Source organism: Peromyscus maniculatus, chromosome 15 (assembly GCF_049852395.1).
Source record: "Peromyscus maniculatus bairdii isolate BWxNUB_F1_BW_parent chromosome 15, HU_Pman_BW_mat_3.1, whole genome shotgun sequence".
Taxonomy (NCBI): Eukaryota; Metazoa; Chordata; class Mammalia; order Rodentia; family Cricetidae; genus Peromyscus; species Peromyscus maniculatus.
The window spans coordinates 61,805,610-61,825,197 of record NC_134866.1 but is presented as its reverse complement, the minus strand read 5'-3'; the positions used below and the strand labels follow the sequence as shown (position 1 = coordinate 61,825,197).

General features: G+C 39.0%; 1 long non-coding RNA gene across 6 annotated transcripts in view; it reads right to left on the bottom strand.

Annotated features, from left to right (window-relative positions):
* Positions 1-15,144, bottom strand: part of LOC121826577 (uncharacterized) — a 34,118-nt gene extending 18,974 nt beyond the window's left edge. For 5 of the 6 annotated variants that reach the window (XR_013044792.1, XR_013044791.1, XR_013044795.1 and 2 more), the window contains exons 1-2: positions 14,841-15,144; positions 11,243-11,324 (exon numbers count right to left, since the gene is read on the bottom strand). This is a non-coding gene — a long non-coding RNA (uncharacterized LOC121826577). Of the gene's footprint in view, positions 1-11,242; positions 11,325-14,544; positions 14,765-14,840 lie in introns of those variants that run through there. The other variant, XR_013044794.1, reaches the window with a different exon arrangement.
* Positions 15,145-19,588: the final 4,444 nt, after the last annotated feature.

Here is a 19,588-nt window from a genome sequence, read left to right as displayed (position 1 = left end):
GTATCAAAATGAAGCCAATGATTTTTTCTGGATTCAGATGAAATTTGTATTATATCCGACACCACCAAGCCCTTACCCATTTGCTGAGGCATGCGAATCTAAACACTCAGCTTGTTTTGTTTTTATTTTTGTCAAAATATCTGTGGTCAACGCTATCCTAGTCTCTGCACACTGGTGTTCCAAAAATTCAGTTTTGCCAGTTTCTAGTCCTTGAATAAAATATTAAAGATTAATGTAAAATCTTATATCTAAAAATTAAATTGTGCGGTGGCTGAAGAGGAAGAGGTAAGCATCCAAAGCACTGAGGATGATAAAGTGGGTTATACTATGAAAACAAAGGACAAGTTAACCAATGAACAGTTAACCAGTAGGTTTAAAACAGAAGCCAAACTACCCACAAGAGTGAGAACACTTTATGTGCAAGACTCTGTTAAAGGGGACTTAAAAGAACAGAAAGTACCCTTCGTTCCCCTAATTAACTTTGAAGAGTCTAATTAAGGGCAACACAAAAGCCTGAGAAATGCTGGTTATTAGGCATGTACTTTAAGTTGATCAGTGAGATGGTATTCTTGTAAACAAAGATGCTAATTTCACCCAGCCCGAAATAAACTTCTCTGCAAATATCTCACAACATAATCATGCAGTACCTTGGGAGCAGAGTCCTATCTAGTGCAGGCTGCCTCTTGAGGTTACTAATTCTAGGCATTAATGGCACTCGATTTGAAGATGTAATAGAGGAGAGAGAACATTCTGATAATGTGTGCATACACCACTCCTCGGTCTCCTTTCTCTTGTCTTTAACTTGACCTCAGCATCCCAAAGAACTGACCATTTCAATCCTATGTATGCAGAGTTTCATCTCTAAAATGGAGGCGAGTAGGACAAAGTTTAAGAACATTTGTACCTTATGAAAATGCTGCCTCCACGTGATTGTAGAGTCCCGGGCTTTGCTGTGGCTTCAATAATATCACTTGGGGTTTTAGATTCTAGCTTTACCACTCAAATTTAGAAGGAAGAAATAGCATTTCTTTGTAAAAAGCATTCTGACAGTAGTGTAAAGACAGGAACAATACTAGAAGGGGTGATAAAATTATGATTTTTATCTCGTTTCCCTTGAGTTACTCTAAATGGAGTGAATATTCATCCCAGAGTCAAAAGCTCTGACTTCTGGGAGCTAGCTGCACATTTGGATTCAGTGAACAGCAGTGTTTCATTAGGAAATGCAGATCAGATTATCTTCTGAGATGCTTCACCAGGATGCTGCAAAGAGATCACTTTGAAGAGCCTTGTATTTCTTGTGAATAGGGACTTCGGATTTTTATTCTCCCAACACTAGTATTTAGCACCAGTGTGTGTGAATACAGACAATTGTGGTGTGATGTTGTGGTCACCCCAACAGGTATTCCTAATGTTATTTCATTGTTAATCATCCAAGGGCTAAAGTTGCTGGCCTATGCAGCCTTATGGTAGACATGCTGGAAAAACCAACCCTCTAGCTGGGGTGAAAGTATGGCTTCTGTCTTACCCTGAGACTTTGATTCCAACATCTACATTTAAAAAGGCAGTCCTCAGATGAGTGTTGGTGGCACATTCCTTTAATCCCAGCACTTGGAAGGCAGAGCCAGGTGGCTCTCTGTGAGCTCCAGGCCAGCCTGGTCTACAAAGCGAGATCCAGGACAGGCAAGAATGCTACACAGAGAAACCCTGTCTCGGAAAAAAAAAAAAAAAAAAGGACAGTCTTCAGTAAAGATAGCATCTAGCAGCCTTGAGGCAGAGGACTGGAGATTGCAGATTTTTTGAAAATATATTTTGACATACAGATATCTCTAAGAGTTGTACCCTGGTGGACTCTCCAGAGCTGACTATCTAAGCTTCCCCTAAAACAAAGCCTGGAGAGAGGGCTTTACCCAGGCTCAGAGATCAGAAACTTCTGCATCTGGAGAAACAGCTCAGTGTAGAAGTTACAGGTCACAAAAATGACAGAGAAAAATCACAATGAAAGAGCTGTGCTGAATAAAGCACCCAAGAATTACCAACATAGTGGCCCGGGACTACCATTCTGAAAAAGACACCTGACTATACTTAGATGCCTTTTACATCGCTTTAAACCATATACATACACAGTTCTTCCTGTCTACAAAACGTCAAACTTTTGTTTGAAAAGCAGCAAAGAATAGTGCACAAACACAGCGTAAGAGGCAGGAGGCCTTCCGGAAAACTGAACGGTCGAGCCCTCTTCTTTAAGTCCAGGTCTGTAATCAAGCTGCTTCATACCTAGTCATGTCAGTCTCCCTCTGTTCTAATTGCTTCCTTGTTTAGGTGAGACAATAAGATCACTTTCTAGAAAGGAACACAGAAATGTACATTAACTATATTAAATTTTCTGAACAAATATTAACGAGTATGAAGGGTAGAATGCATTCATTCATATTCATTGTCAAGTGTGTTCAAACATCACCTGAGATATTGAAAGCTTTGATCATAGTTTTCAGGGATGTTTGCTTCTTCATATCCCTAATCCGTCTTAAGAGTTACCTCCAATAAAAGCATTAGAGACAAAAAACAGTTTCGGGGTGAGGAGATCCAAATATGAAGATTTTGAATGTCTTTCATTAGGCAAGCCTCTCTAATACAGCATGGGTGTTTCAACATATTTCTCTGAGACATTGGGCTACAATCTTTTGATGCACTCAGAGGGCTCCGCATGCCGTACCTGCAGAGAGTCACTAAGTTAGTGGTAATTGGTGGTCTCTTGTCAAACAGTCAATGTTGTCTGAAGCCTGTGATGTCTGTAGCACAGGAAGGAAGGTTTACTCAGCAAACATGCATATTTATTATCCTTTTTCTCTTCACTCAGCCTGAAAAATGGACTCTTCCTGCAAAAGTTGTGTTGTAAGGAAAACATAGAGCACAGCGGGAGAGACTACTCAGAGAAGAGTGCTTACTGTGTAGACCTGAGTTTGAATCCATAGAACCAATGTAAAAACTGCTGGCTTAGAAACAAGCGGATCCCAGGGATAGACTGACCAACCAGTCTAGCCAAAACAGTGATTCCCAGGTCCAGGGAGAGACCTTGTTTCAAAAACATAAAAGTAAATGAATAAAAGATGCCAATGTTAATCTCTAACCTCCAAGTGCACTTGTACAGGCAAACACACACACATGCACACACACACACACACACACACACACACACACACACACACACACACATACAAAATGTTAATTAAGATAAAAAAATTGGGGAAGAAATATGGTAAAGAATTCAGAAGGTTAATGATCTGTGGATCTGTACTGAAAATCATTCTTGATGCATTATGTAGTTGTAGATCTATTTTTAAATTACACTCTTCCAAGAGAAGAAGTAGTTCATTGAACTAGTCCTTGTCAGAGGTTCTAGTATTAAATAAGAGGGCATGGAGCAAAGCTTGGTGTTCTTCTTTCTATAAAAATGAAATTGCTGGGGCCACCCTCAGTGGCAGAGTGACTAGTGTGTAGAAGGGCCTGGGTTCAATCCCCAGTACCACCCAAATAGATTCACATGTGAAAATCTTGTGTTTTCTTCACTTTAACAACAGATTCAGTAGATAATCTAAATTGTAAAATATTAAGAAGTCTTAAGGAGAATACTAGTATGAGTTGAGGGATATTAGGGAATCAACAGGATGGATGGGGAAAAAGTGGGAGAGTCAACAACAACAAAAAAAAATTTGAACCAACACTGCCTGGATGGCTGGGAACTGAGCACTGGCTAGCCCAAAGACCTAGGGTAGAACAATACCAGCCAGGGAAAAAAAAAGAAAAAAAATCTATAAAATTATTCCTAATGTTCTATACTCATAGATCAGTGCCTTATCCAGTTGTCATGAAAGACTTCCTCCTGCATCCAATGAGAGCAGGTGCAGAGACCCACAGTAAAGAGAAAGTCTAAATTGGAAACTTCTATGGGGTCCCTCTTCTCAGAGATAGGCGAACCCACACAGAAGAAGAGGAGGAAAAATTGTAGGAGTCAGAGGGAATAGAAGGGACTAGGAGAACACAGCCCACCAAATCAACTAAGCAGGGCTCATCTGGGCTCTCAGAGACTGCAGGGGCAAGCTCAGGGCCTGCTTGGGTCTGCACCAGGCCTCTGCAGGTCCTCTGCATATGTGTTATGGCTGTTAGCTCGGGGTTTTTATGGGACTCCTATCAGTGGGAGCGTGTGTATCTCTCACTCTTTTGCCTACTTTTGGGACTCTCTTCCTCCTATTGGTTTGTCTTGTCCAGGCTTGATATGAGGGCCTTTGTCTTGTCTTGTTGTATTGTAGGTAGAAGTTTTCCTGTGTCCCGCCTGGTCCCCACAGTCCCACAGTCCATTTATAAAATAATCACTCAGAAGTTTATATTAACTATAACTGCTTGGCCATTAGCTCAGGCTTATTACTCACTAGATCTTAAATTTAAATTAACCCATAATTCTATATGTTTAGCTACATGACTTGGTAGCTTTTCTCAGGTCAGCCTTGTCATCTTGCTTCCTCTGTGTCTGGCTGGTGACTCCTGACTCATCCTTCCTCTTCCCAGAATTCTCATCTACTTGCCCTGCCTATGTCTGGCTACCGGCCAATAGGTGTTCTATTTATCAAACAATCAGAGCAACACACATTCACAGCATGCAGAAATACATCCCACAGCACTGTATCTTGTTTCACCCTGTTTGGTTGTTGTCTCTTGAAGGTCTGCTCTTTTCTGATGGGAGACAGAGCATGAGTGAATCCAGGGAGATGGGAGGTGGTGGCTAGCTGGGAGGAGTGGAGGGAGTTGAAACTGTGGTGAGTATGTATTGTATGACAGAAGAATCTACTTTCAATTAAAAAATAACTAATGCCATTTGTGCCAATTAAAATAATAAAAGTGAAGTCAGATATTCTTTCAAAACAAAGTGAAAAAACAGCCCAGTTTTCTTTCTCAATGTTTTCCAATGTATCTGAAACATGACTGTTATGATGTCTTACTCAGCATGGATCTAATGCTGCCAGAACTGTTGTCCAATCACAGTCCTTCCTAAATGACACTGTGATGTGACATAAATTAAGTAGATATGAACATGTAGCCATCATTTCCTACCATGGGTAGAAGGAAATTCATGAATAAACACACACACATACACACACACACACACACACAGAAAGAGAGAGAGAGAGAGAGAGAGAGAGAGAGAGAGAGAGAGAGAGAATCTCCTACTAAATATGTATATAAAATATCAATTCACTTTTTAGAAGAATTTTAAGTTTATAGCAATATTGAGAGAAAGATGCAGAGTTAGCCCATATGTTATCTGTGCTTCCATATGTGGCATCTCCTTTACTCTGCTCATCTCCTCCCATGGCAGAGTGGTGCATTTGTTACAACTGAGGAACCTGTGCTGACATGTCATTATCACCCATAATGTACATTAGGGTTCACTTTGGTGCTGTGTATTTGTTGTGTATGGAAAAGAGTGTAAATACATAGACCCACCATTACATTATCATGCATAGTATTTTCAATGACCTGAAATCCATTGTTCCTGCCTGTTCATCTCTCTTCCAGCAACTTCCGGGGAAACACTGATCTCTGTAATATCTCTTTAGTGTTTTCTTTGTTGGTTAGTTAGTTGGTTGGTTGGTTGTTATTTCTTGAGATAGGATGTTCTGTAACTTACTATATAGCAGAGGAGAATATTGAATTTTTTATTTTGTCTCCAACACCTAAATGCTGAGAATATAAGCATGAACCATGATGCCCAGACCTCAACAATTTTGACTTTTACAGAGTGCCACATAGTTGCAATTAAACAGTGTATAGCCCTCTCAGGCTGGATTCTTTGATTCAGTAGCATAGAAATTTAAATTTTCTCTGTATCTTCTCGAGGCTTTAAAATCAGTTTTTAGTGATAAAAATGTTTCATTACCTAGTTGTATAGTAGTTTATTTAACTGTTTGACTACTGGAAGGCATCTGGTTATCTTCCAAATTTTGGCAATTATGATTAAGACTATTAGAAACATCGATTTACAGGTTTGTATAGATAAAATTTTCAATTCCTCTGAGTTAACGCAAGGCATATAATTAGTCGATCATATAGAAAGAGTATGTTTAGTTTTGTAAGCAAATGTCAAAGTGTTTGAAAATGCCATAATGAAACCCAATACTTTGCATATAAATTAAAAATTGTAAAAGTGAAATAAGATATTGTTTTGAAACCAAATGAAAAGAAACCAAGTTCTCCATCTTGTGTTTTTTCCTAGGCATCTTTCAAGGTGGCTACAGCCTGACTTCTAATCAGCGAAGACTGCAATCCACCAGTGTTTAATGTTGTCTCTTTTCTAGATTTTCTGCCTAATAGTCATGCAGTGGCACCACATCTTCACTGGTACTTTTGTAAAGGCATGTCAGGAGGACGCTCTTTGCCAGTCTTGTTCCATCATAAGTGAGGCATCTTGCTTGTTTCTCTATTGTTGAGTTATAGTTGTTTTTTTTTTTTTTTGCATGTTTTAGAAAAAAGTTCATCAGATAAGTCTTTTATAAATATTGTTCATAATGTGTGGCTTCATTTTACATTATTTTGACAACATCAATTACAGACCCAGAATGTAAATTTAATAAAGTTCAACTTAATATTCCTTCTTACATATATCATACTTTTGGCATTGACTACATCTAAAAGGTTATTTTACATTATCTATGTTTTCTCCAATATTACATTTTAGGTGTCTTATACTTTTGAATTTTGGATTTGATTATGTGATTCATCTTGAATTACCTTAAGGGTATGTTTGTGTCTATAAATATTTAATAAAGCTAAAATGTTTAGTTGGAAAAGCACCATTCACCTGTCTTTCACCTACTGTTCTCTCTTTACTCTTTTATCAAGGATCAGTTACTTGATTCTTGTGAACCCTTTCATAGGTCTCTAGTATGTTCCATTGATCTATTCAATTATTTTTCACATATACCATACTGTTTTGATTACTATAATTTCAAAGTAAGCCCTGATGCCATGTATGGAAGTCACCTGCAATACACATTTCAAAGCCTTTATATGAATGAAGGAATGATCGATGATGACAAGCTTTGTCCCCTGCTTCTTAGTCTCCCATTGTGGGTTAATTGCTCCCATCCAGGATAGACAGAATAATAGAATAGAATCAATCTGCAGCCATGAAGCAGAGAGGTGGCAACTCAACCTCAGGAATAGATGTGACATCATTGAGAAAATGATCTATTAAGTTTCTAGAGCTAACCATTCATACAAGGGAAAGATTGGTACTGAAAAAAAATGTAGATAGGCCAGCACTGGCTTTTGATAAGACTTACCATGTATCAACCATTCACAGTGACACATCCTAAGGATGGGTTTCAAAATGCATGCAATAGAAAGTCTACACAAATAGAGGGAGAATATAAAGATAAAAGTACTGACAACATGCCATGTTTAAAAGTTATTCATTATTAGCATTGTGAAATACCTGAAAAACATTTGTGATTTCTGTATGGCTTGTTTTAGTTTTTAACAAAAATTCTGCGTTGGTGTTAAACAGATTTTCAACCCTCAACAAACCAGATGGCTAATCCAAAATTATTACATGAAATATGAATAGCAAACTAAGAACTGTACTCTGCTAAAAGATAATGAGAATTTTTTAGCATTTACATTTTTACCAAATAACTTATATTTCTATTTCATTGGTATCTACTTTGGAATTATAATGAACAGTCTCAGTGATAATTACCAAATATCTATATTTAGAGAAAAGTAGCACATGTGTATCATAAATAATAGCACAAATTCATATTTCTGAATTGCCTGTTTTGCTAGATATAGACATTTGGTAATTATCACCAAGGTTGGCATGTAAAAAGGTGTTTATACAATTTCAAAAATGCATATTGCCTATCCAATAGACCATGCAATCATTATGTTTTGCAATTGAAACCCATATCCAGGTATGTTAGAATAAGGTGAGGTCTCGGCTCATTAGATGAAAAAGGAAGGTATGTACTTCAGCTTGGTGAACACGATTGCTTTGTGAACCTCTGAGACAGCTTTGTCTATGACTGATAAATCACTTACTAATCCAGAGCTAAAATGTTTACTGCTCACATATTATTTTTGTACCTTGGCACAAAGAAGTTCATTAATTCTGCATCACTTAGTCTCCTGTAGCTTTTAGTTCTGACTTATTGCCTGATTGGCAGAGAAACTTCCAGCAGAGAAGGTTTAGCATAACCTGGCCCAGAAAGGGCTTGCTTTTGGCTCCTCACCTGGTATAATGGATGTCCGATCTCTGTCTCTGTCTCTGTCTCTGTCTGTCTTTGTCTCCCTATTTATGTCTCTCTGTGTGTCTCTGTCTCTCTCTCTCTGTTCTGTCTATCTCTCTCTTTCTCTTCCTCCCTTCGTCCTTCACTCCCTCCCTCTTGCTTAGGTAGTATGCAGAGCATACATACAGAAAACACATGCAGGAAGCCTTTGGAAGATATGCTTGATACTATATATTTAGTGTTGCCAGATCTTGGCAGTTATTATGTTGAACACAGAAAGAAACATGAAACACACTCGACGTTACCAGGTGATACCAACAACAGTGATGGCAGCTGTGACTTGGACAATGGAGACCAACTGGCTGGCAGTGAGGAAAGAAAGTCAAGTTACTAAACTGCAGCTACCTTGCTTGTTGCCAAAGCAGGAAGGTGGTGCATCTCAGCGGGTTGCTAATGAGAAGCAAAGGAGAAAGAGAAAGGCAGTGCCAAGAGGTGTAAGATAAAAGAAGGGAGATAATTAAGAGGTAGAATTTAAACTTCAAATGTAATCCAAATTTTTAGCAGTAAGAATAAGGATCCGGGCCAATTTGAATTAACTATTAACATGAATTTGACAACTGTGTGTGAGATGCCTAGAAGAAAACTGTATCATAGTAGAGTAAAAGGAACAGAAAATAAGACCAATGGGAGTCAAACCTTAGTTAACATAACAATTAAAGGAACTGTCATAACAACTTCCAGGATAAGTCAGTATGACATATTTGTGAGTTCTTGGCAGGGTTCTAAGAATCACTTTTTTGCTGTGTTAAATATCTTTACATATCAATCCATCCTATATGATGAAATGCAATATAATATGTTACATAATTAACTACAGTATGTATTGAAGAGCCATTCTCTTCCTCTCATACAATGATTCACGTTATCCTTGATGTTATCCATGACATCATGGTGTTTTGCTACTGTAGTAGTCTTCAATGAATGCAGAATAATGACCTCATATTCTTACATGAAACTCTACAGTCACCTCTTTCTCCAGATGTTCACTTGCAATGACTTTTTTATGATGTGCTATGTCAAAATTTTTGGTTACTATTCAATTAAATATCAACCGAGGTGTCACATGAAGGGAATTTACAAAAGTAATAATAAATCCATAACCAGTTGACTTCTGGCCCAAAGATCATCCCGGACATCCTTATCTATGGTTAGAAAAACTTCAAGAGCAGAGCATAGGCTTTCATGAGGAAGAAAGCTATGTTCCCTTCACCTCTACTGGCTCTCCTTACTTTGTGTTCTGAAAAGTGATTGGCTGTTTATCAGTCACTATTTATTGGTGTTTCTTTTTTTTTCTTTTCTTTTTTTTTTTGGTTTTTCCGAGACAGGGTTTCTCTGTGTTGTTTTGGTGCCTGTCCTGGATCTCGCTCTATAGAACAGGCTGGCCTCAAACCCACAGAGATCCTCCTGGCTCTACATCCCAAGTGCTGGGATTCAAGGCGTGTGCCACCATCGCCTGGCTAGTGTTTCATTTTAAGTTCTTTGTGTACTCTAAAAATTCTCCCCTCTAGGTGTGTAATTGTCAAGGATTTTCCTCCCTCCTATAGACCATTTCTTCACTCTGTTGTTTCCTTTGTTGTAAAGAAACTTTTTAACTTCATGTAATCTCATTTGTCAGTTACTGAAATCTTTTTCTAAGCTACTGGAGTCCTACTTCAGAAAGTTCTTGATATACATGTATATTTAAGTGTCTTCACTGTTTTCTTACAGCTGTTTACAGAGCTTCAGATCCTACATTAATGTTTTTAATTCATTGAAAGCTGATTTTTTTATAGACTGAGAAAATATTGGATACAAAAACAGAACAAAATCTGAAGAGGCTGTTGCAAGTCTGGGCAAGCCCCTTCTACAAGGCTGGTGGGTATACTAATGAGTTCAGCCTCCGTATCACCCAGCTACTCCGCTCCTAGGAATGTACCCAAAGGTTGTTAGTTGACAACCACAGACACCTGCTCATCCGTAGTTCCTGAGCTCTACTCCAAACGGCCAACTTACAGAATGAGTCTAGGTGTTCATCAACAAATGAAGAGAAAAAGAAAATGTGGCATATACATGCAATGGAGTTTTAGTCAATCATAAAGAAAAACGGAATTTCCAGGGAAAGAGTGAAACTGGGGTCATTACATGAAACAAACTAAGGTAGACCCAGAAAAAGACTTTTCACTTGTTTGTCCTCGTATGTGGGGGACACATGGAAACAGAAGATGAAGGAGACTGGAGAAGGGAATGTCACAGTACCGGATTACCTGGAAAGAACATCACTAATAGAACCCATTTCTCCTTATTAATCAAAATTGACTAACAGGAGAAAAGAAGTCCTCCTGCGGCCAGAAGCTTGGGCCTGTGACAGCCCGTGTAGGCTCCCCAAGACCTCTCTGTACTTGTGGCATCCTCTGTGGAGTTCACCTTGTTCCCTTTAATAAACCTGTTGCTACTAGCTCTGCTTCTCTGGCTTAAAACTGGCTGATACACTCAACTAAACAGACAGACAGACACACACACACACACACACACACACACACTTTCGTAGGTTAAACCTCATGATACAGGAACTCACAAGTGAGAGCATAGTATGTCACTCACTGAGTCAGCTACAGTCCAGGTACAAGCGTCTCCTGTCTCTCATTTCTTAGTGACAGTATTGAAGCCACAAGTCATGCTAATCAATGCACCAGGCAGAAGCAGCCTGCGCTCCAGTGACAGGGTACAAGGCAGTGCTGCCCGGCATGCATAGGACTCCATAAGAACAAGAAACCTACCCCTTTTTGATTAGCCTCAGGTTTGACAACATCACATTAGGACTTATTTACCATCTAAGGGTGGTCTGTTGTCCCACCGAATAAGCATTCGTAATTTTTCACAGAACTGTCTTTCAAATGACTATATACACAGAAGGGCAGTACTTGGAAAACCACTGGGCTTGGCCTTTTTTAAAAGTTACAACAAAGTAGCATTAGAAGAGGATGACTGGCATTTTCCTGGAAGCTGGAGAAGGGAGAAATCAATAGTGTAATTCACATATTGATTTCAAGTATTATCAAGATCGCATTACTTTAACAAACACATTTTATACTTGTTTGACTTTAGTTTTACCACAGATCACACTTATAATCCACAGTTCGTAATGATCAAAGATGAAAATCACCACCTCACTACAGGAAGAAGGAAGAGACATCCAGCTAATGGTGTCCCATAAAAACAAAACAAAACAGAAGAAACCCTAACATTAATTTTAGGAATCAATGCGGGGGGGATCCCCTTTTCAGCTTTCTTTGGTCCTGATCATGTAGTTGGCTTCCGGGTGCACACTTTTACCTGGACAGACACTTAGACCAGTCTAGAGAGCTGGAATGCTACCGAGTTGTAATAGATGGATTTCTGTTTGTGCTCTTTGCTACGCTTTGTTGATTAATACAAGCACATTTCTATAGCTCTGATGGCATGTTTCTCAAATGACGAGAACAACGTCAATGTGGAGGAGGGGTGTGCCTGTAGTCCCAGGCGTTTCAGAGGTTGAGAGGGAGCATTACTTTAGGTCAAGATTTTGACAGCAATAAAGTTGTAACCTTTAGAAAGACAAAAGGGAAGAAGGAAGGTAGGGGGAGAGAGAAAGGGAGATGAGGAGAGAGAGGAATTAAAAGGCAAGTGAGAGATAAAGGGGCTTAGCTTTCTTATTAAAAAAATCACCATCATGGGTGTAGATACACATACATACATACATACATACATACATATAGTAGACAGAAGCAAAATATTAAAATTTTCACATTTGTGAAATAATGTGATTTAAATTCTTTTCTTAGCCTTTTCCTATTTTTCTAAATTGAAGATGCATTACTTTCAATCAGTAAAGACCTTTATACTATAACCAGAAAATCAATTAATTTTATATGAAGTATTTGATATAGATAGATAAGGAAATTAGTACTATCAGAAGAGGACCTGAATGTATTTAGCACTTCTCAGACAACTTTCCATCTACACGTTTCCATCTTTGGATAATTAATATACACCTTTTTTACTGAATTGCCAACAGTAGTTTTTAATGAACATCTAATCCTTCCCTAGCAACTCATGATTATCTTATGCAGTGAATGTAACTCTAAATGCACACTCTCATCTTAACGAATATCTACTCAAGTTCCTTAATGAAGTGCATTTTTAAACAAATGGATCAGACCAAGTTATAATTAATATAATCAAATGTTCTTTATATTAAAATATGCTGCTAAATTCTTGTGCGTAGATACTTTATTTCTATTCAGTGGAGCATGATGTCCAGCTACAAAGTTTATAACTGTAGTGCTCACAACCTCTTCTAGGCTGATACAGTCTACTCCATGATTTCTTGACCTGCAAGGACCATGTGTTGAGTTTAAATTATCAACATTATTTTGCAGCTTTATTAGTCAGTGTTTAATTTTGCAGTATCCCCAGTTTTATTCTGTGAGTTCTGTATTGCAGAATTCTACCTTACAGAGTGAAGTGCGCCACTCTGTCTGTGACAGTTGCCAAAAGCAGAGCTCTGCTCTTCCGTTTCACTGTCTCCATCAAATGTGAAGCTGATAGCAATCTAGCCTCGGGGGCACAGAGTACATATGTACATGCATACATATAAATACACAGTGTACACACATGAAAAACCACTTCAACACAAGAGGCAGAGGGAATGAAGAGGATGGCAGGAGAGACTTAAAGGTTCAGTCTTAGAAGCCCAACCGCAGGGGACTGAGAGTCTTGGCACTTCTGATGTTTTAAAGTCCCTACAAGCTAAAAGGGGAAAAAAATGACAATTCTTGTCTGAACTGCTTTCTAACTTTAGTGGCACTTTTCTAGTTCTTTTTTTTCCTTATCCTTGATTATATACCAACCTCCTAATGCTCATGTTACCTTGCCTGTTTGAAGATGTCAGTGTCAGGACCAAATATAGCCCTGGTTTAATTTGTTTTACCAAAAGAGCTCTGGAAGGATTTTGAGGTGTTTTGTCAGCTAACTTTGGATTTGTGTATTTCAGAGAAAGTCTTTAATGTTTTTCAGAAGATTGGTAAATAAGATAAATTATACTATTTTTTTTTAATGAACTGAAAAAACCAAGGGTGTCATAAGGCTATAGCATGAAAGCTACGGACAAGAGCTGTCTCTTTCTACAGTATCATTGTGGTTTTGCTGTTGAAGTCCTGGGGGGGGGGGACTGTCTGCATCTTAATAAATATAGCATGCCATCCCTACTGTAAACATGTGTACAGGCCTACCACCAAAGAACTACAGAATTAGTGACTTCTGAATGCCTACCAATTCACTTAGACACCCAAGTGGACTGAAATACCCGTAGAACCATGAGTGGCTTTTGAAATAGTACAGCCACATATATTTCCATCCTTACATACAATGTGTGTACAGAAACACAGCAAAAAAAGCCACATGGCATTTTCAATGAGTACTTTCCCAAAATACCAATTGACTATTTGCTGTTCTAAGAACTGTTTAGTGAGAACGAGAGATAAATATTAAAGTATAAATAAACATACAAAACAGAGAAAGCAACTTCATAGTTTGGGGGCAGACAGAGCTTATGTTCACCCAGTGTGGTTGGAACAAATGTAGTCAACATTTATTTAACTTCTAAAAAAGAAAAAAAAAAACTTCCCAGTTATCCATGGAGCACAGGGACTTCTTCACTTTAATTTTTTGGTCTCATGAAGCTGAGAGTTAACTTGGGCTTTATTGATGACCCAGAGATGAGAATGAAAAGTTTCATGTGATGGAGAAATTAAATAATAATGACCAGAACCAACCTATAAATCGACAGTGATTGGCTTAACGGGCAGAGTGTCATTTCTTCCCAGATTTACTGACAGAGGAGGAACTACTTCAGAAGACAATTAGCACAGTTAAACATGCCAAGAGATGCTCCTGTGCCTCTGAAGTATATTCAAAATGCGCTAAGGAGAAAACATGGTTTGTTATCATTCATTAGCTAGCACGCCATAAAACTCAGAGACAGCGTTTAAGATTTCAGCATCACATCACTGCTGAGTGTGTTGCTGGAGAGCTTCTCTCCAGGTTCCCCAAGCCCCGCAGTCCCACAATCCACTTATAAAATAATCACTCAGACGCTTATATCACTTATAAACTGTATGGCCATGGCAGGCTTATTGTTAACTGTTCTTTTATCTTAAATTAACCCATTTTTATAAATCTATACCTTGCCACGTGGCTGGTGGCTTACCGGCGTCTTCACATGCTGCTGGTCATGGCGGCGGCTACAGTGTCTCCTCCTCAGCCTTCCGCTTCCCAGAATTCTCCTCTCTCCTTGTCCCACCTACTTCCTGCCTGGCCACCTACTTCCTGCCTGGTCACTGGCCATCAGTGTTTTATTTATATAGAATGATATCCACAGCAGAGTGTCTTCTTTCTCCATAGGGGTCATGAACGATCCTCATCCTCCCGCTATTAAGTTAAAGACCACAAAACAATCATTTTCACGCAACAGCCTGTTACCCTTTCAAACTGTCGGCTGGAGACCTCACTCTGCTACCTGCCTTCACTTGTTCTTCCACGTGGGTGATATTTTAAAAATACTGATTCCCTGATGCTTGGCTTTGGGGATAGCACACAAAGAGGTTACCGATGGGAAGAGCAGTGAAAACAGTTCAGCCTTCATCCTGGAGAACACGACGCTTGGCTCGTTTCGTTGTTGTTCCTCAAATCAACAGACTTCCGGTTCCGCCAGATCCAGTGGCTTTAAAATGATACACATCCCAACACATAGCACAGAACAGGAAGTAAGTGGTAAATGTGTGTGTTTAATTATATTAAATCTACATTATAACAAGACCAAAAGTACTAAAAAGTTGTAATAAATATGAAAACAAGTTATTTTTTTTCTTTAGCTGGCAGTTCTTTAGCTACCCTGGTGGAAGAACTTACTTTCTGAAGAGGTCTCTTCCACTAACCATATCCACCCACTAACTGCTTTTCTTGTGGTATACAAGCAATGCATCATTTCCTGTACCACAATTGTTGCCGATTAGCTGTCAAAATCATAAAGTTGCACCTTCATTTCTGGAAGCTTCCTTTTTAAATATGAGTCTTTTATGATCCTACTTGAATTACACATCAGAATAGTGCTGCATTCTATATTTTTTAGAAATACAGCAAACTGTGTTTGGCTATGTTGCTCAGGCTGGCCTGGGATTCTTGAGCTCAAGAAATCCTCCTGCCTCAGCCTCCTGAGTAGTTAGAACTTTTGACTCATGCCAAGCTTGGCAGGCTTCTGATTTTTGAGAATATTGTAGTATAAAATTAGATTACACACATATGTAAAAATCATTTATAGATGTGTATATACATTCTCTGAAGTATACTGTACAACTTGAAAGGATGTCTGGTTGAATTTGAATCCTAATTCTTCAAAATATTGGGCAACTTACATAATTTATGTGTTTTAAAATTTGGAGATCAGAAGTTTTCCTATGCAATCAGGCTGCTTGAGGGTTTTTTGTTTGTTTGTTTGTTTGTTTGTTATGTGTTAACAAGTATTTTAAAAAAGCAGAACTGTACCTGGCATGTCTTGAATCAGTAAGTGTTCCTGTTCTACCATTATCATTTCCATCATTATCATTGACACCTTCATTACCAAAACCACAAAAATCTTACCACAAGTTGCCGATAATGAAGAATTGAAATATTCCAGGTTCATGGAGTTCAAAGGCATCTTCAGAGTAATGCAGGATTGAAACACACAAATTCCACTCTCACCCACATCCACAGTCTTTCCGATGGAAATGTATCGTCTTATGTTGGTCCCAAATAGGTTTCTCCTAAGTTTTATTTTTTTCATAAACTTTATATTCTATAAATAAATAAAAGTTATGTCTGTGCATAGAGGCTACTTTTATTTTGAAACTCAAAATCTTTAATTAACTTCCATAATTTCTACAAATTTTCTACACAGTAAGATAGGAGCTGGAAAATGCCATTTTGATAGTTTGGACCAGCCTCCATGAGATCTAGCCAGCTCTGTCTGTGTGTGAAAATACAGCCAGTATTAGGCAAAAGAAATAAATCAGGTTTGGCCTTTTATCATAACCTGTTGATTAACTACTAGCAATCTATCATGCTCTGGGTCACATTACTACAGAAAATGGAGCGTCGGCTCCCAGAGTGCCCCTCTGAGAACCTCAAGTTCATGGGAATGCACAGTAGAAGGGACCTCTGAACTCTTTCCCACAGTGAAATGGCAGCTGTGATGCTCTGGCCTCAGCTGCCTCAGTGTTGACTCTGTATGAGGTTTGTGGTGCTTCCCTCACAGTGCCCCAGGCCAGCTCTGGATGTCGCTTACTCTGAACGATTATTGAAAGATCTATGGTCTTCCTATCACCCAATTCGATTTAAAAAAAAAAAATCCAGCTTCTTATATTGAATGAACAAACCAGAGCTGAAGCATGAGGTGGGAGTGTGTGGTCTGGCTGCCCTTTGCTATTTCCCTGAGTCTTTAATCCTGTCTTTAGAAAACCACGGGAGGCTTCATTTTACCAAAAAGTCTCTCCCATCAGAGTAATGGGGTGGGGGTGGGGGTATAAAAAGACAAATGAAAACTCCAAACTTTTAAGGAAAGGGTTGGATTACAATCTTTTCAAGGTCCTACTGGAGTGGTGAAAACCATGGGAAAATTTTTCATCTCTAAAATGGAAATAATTTATACCTTAGAGAACTGTTGTGAAATTTAAATTACAGCCTTGGGACAGTAGGTACAGAACTTTAGCTCTTATTAATACATTCATGGGACTCTAATGGCATAAGTATCCAGTCTGGTCTTTGTTGGAGATTTTGTTTTATTTTATTTGCTAATTTTTAAAAAGCATTTTAAGCTTACTTAGCTTGCATGCTAATTCAGCCACTCAAAACTCAGAAATGAACCCTTTAGTTTATTTTATTCTTAAGTACCATAACTAAGTGAATGATTAATATTATTAAGTTTTTAAATTTTACTTTATGTTTATTTTATTTTGCTTAATGGTATTTACTCATTAGACAAATTATTATGGTGAGGTTTTAAATATAATTTTCATTATCAGTATTATAAATTTCCAAAGCTATAAGAAAACCCTTATCTTCATGAGCTTCGTTGCTATTTTCCAAAATGTGAAACATCATTTATTATAGTAGAATAAAGTTAATAAATGCAAATTAAGTTCCTACCTGCTCTAGATGTGTTATTGGCATTAGACACTCAGCTATAAAAATTCAAAGTCTCTATTCATTGAACTTTACATTATAGAAGGTGGACAGTAACTGCCTCATAATGGTTCATAAGGGAAATAAGACAAAATGATTAATAGAGATTGACACTGTGAAGGCATAGGGCAAAGCCGTTGCATGGGACTTAGGTAGACGGGTTTATAGGGGTGAGTCACTACAACATAGCATCACAAGTGACTCACATGTCATATAAGGAGTTAGCCACAGAACTGGGAAGTGGTACTCCAAGGGATGAGGTGTCAGCATGGCTATGACTGTTGTTTGCTGGAGAAGAAAAAAAAAGACAAGAAGAGACAGACAAGAAGAGACAGACAACACATTATTAGAAGATAATGGAGAGGAGTTGATTTTATCTCTGGGGTTATGGGAAAGCAGTGCCTAAGAGGGGCTGAACTACAGGTTTCTGAACCAGAAAGGAACTACAGGGGCGGGGGGTGGGGGGGTGGGTGAGAGAAGCATGGTTACTATGGTTACTTCTTAGGAAGGTCCAGGAGGAAATGACAGAAGTATATTCTAGGGAGAGGTAATGGAGATGAAGACTGGTGTCCATACCGAAGCATTCTGTGCATGGAAAGTGGACAAACCCTGCTGCTGTTGAAGTGTTGAAGAAAGGGCAAAGTTTAAAAACAGAAAACAATGTTTCTGAGATGGGAAAAAAAGGAAAATTTTTTTTTTTTTTGGTTTTTTTCGAGACAGGGTTTCTCTGCGTAGCTTTGCGCCTTTCCTGGAGCTAACTTGGTAGCCCAGGCTGGCCTCGAACTCACAGAGATCCACCTGGCTCTGCCTCCCAAGTGCTGGGATTAAAGGCGTGCGCCACCACCGCCCGGCCGGAAAATTATTTTTAAGAGAAGTTTACAAAGAAAAGATTGGAGCTTTCATTAGAAGCATCTGTTTTTATGAGAACCACTAGACACACATGAGGAGGCGATTAGACCCAAATGATTTTATGCCTCCATGATGCTGACACCCAACAAATTGCTACTGATTAGACCAAGATACCCTGGCTTGATCTGACATCCTGGCCACACGTCCTTTGTAGCTGCAAGTTTTCCTGTGTCCTGCCCAGTCCTGCAGCCACTCAGACACAAGTAAACACACAGAGGCTTATATTATTTTCAAACTATATGGCCTAATGGCTCTCCAGTTGGAATGTACTGCCTAACCTTATTCTGCCTCACCAATGGCCAAACAGCTTTATTATCAACCAATCAGAGCAACACATATTCACAACATACAGAAAGATATCCCATAGCAGTCCTTCCTCCCTAATATCCCCTAAGTTACAGTGTTGACTGTATCTGATAATGAATCCATTTTAGAAGGTTATTGGGTAAAACAATACCTGTGTCAGGGACAGGAAACTCCAGCTGGTTTCAGTTTCTTAAATGCGCTATGAGATAACTTTGTCACTTATATAGGCTTGGCTTATGAATTCCAAAAACAAAGTAAATTTCTCTTATAGACAGATCAGGAAACCGCCAGGGGCATGCACAGTGGTCACCTCCACTAAAACAGCTGGCTATCTGGAGTGCTCTGGTCAAAGTGACTAATTCGGCCTTTTGTGGAGAGGTTCCCATAGGCAGCCTCTGCGCAGGAAGGAAAGGAGGTGTCCCTAGGGGGAGGAAACAGAAAGGAGGGCTGCAGGGTTTAGAACAGAACTGGAGGCCAAGGTAATCTGAAGGTTTTCTACAAACAGTAAGTGAAAGACTTGGACTCTTAAGGGCCCAGTGAGGGAGAGAGAATGGCTCAGAAGGTCAGAGGGGTGGTGGGTGGAGTATACCATAGTTGGCTGGAACAGGGTGATCTTGAGAGCCTGCCAAGTGACTTCAGCTGCTGCTAGGGCTCTCAAGCATGGCTGCCATCCACAGATGGTGGGGTCCAGTTGTTTGGACTAGAACCCTGGTGGCCACTCCCAACCTTTCATCTGTATAAAAGTGATAAGTTTGAGAAAGACAGGGTTTCTCTGTGTAGCTTTGCACCTTTTC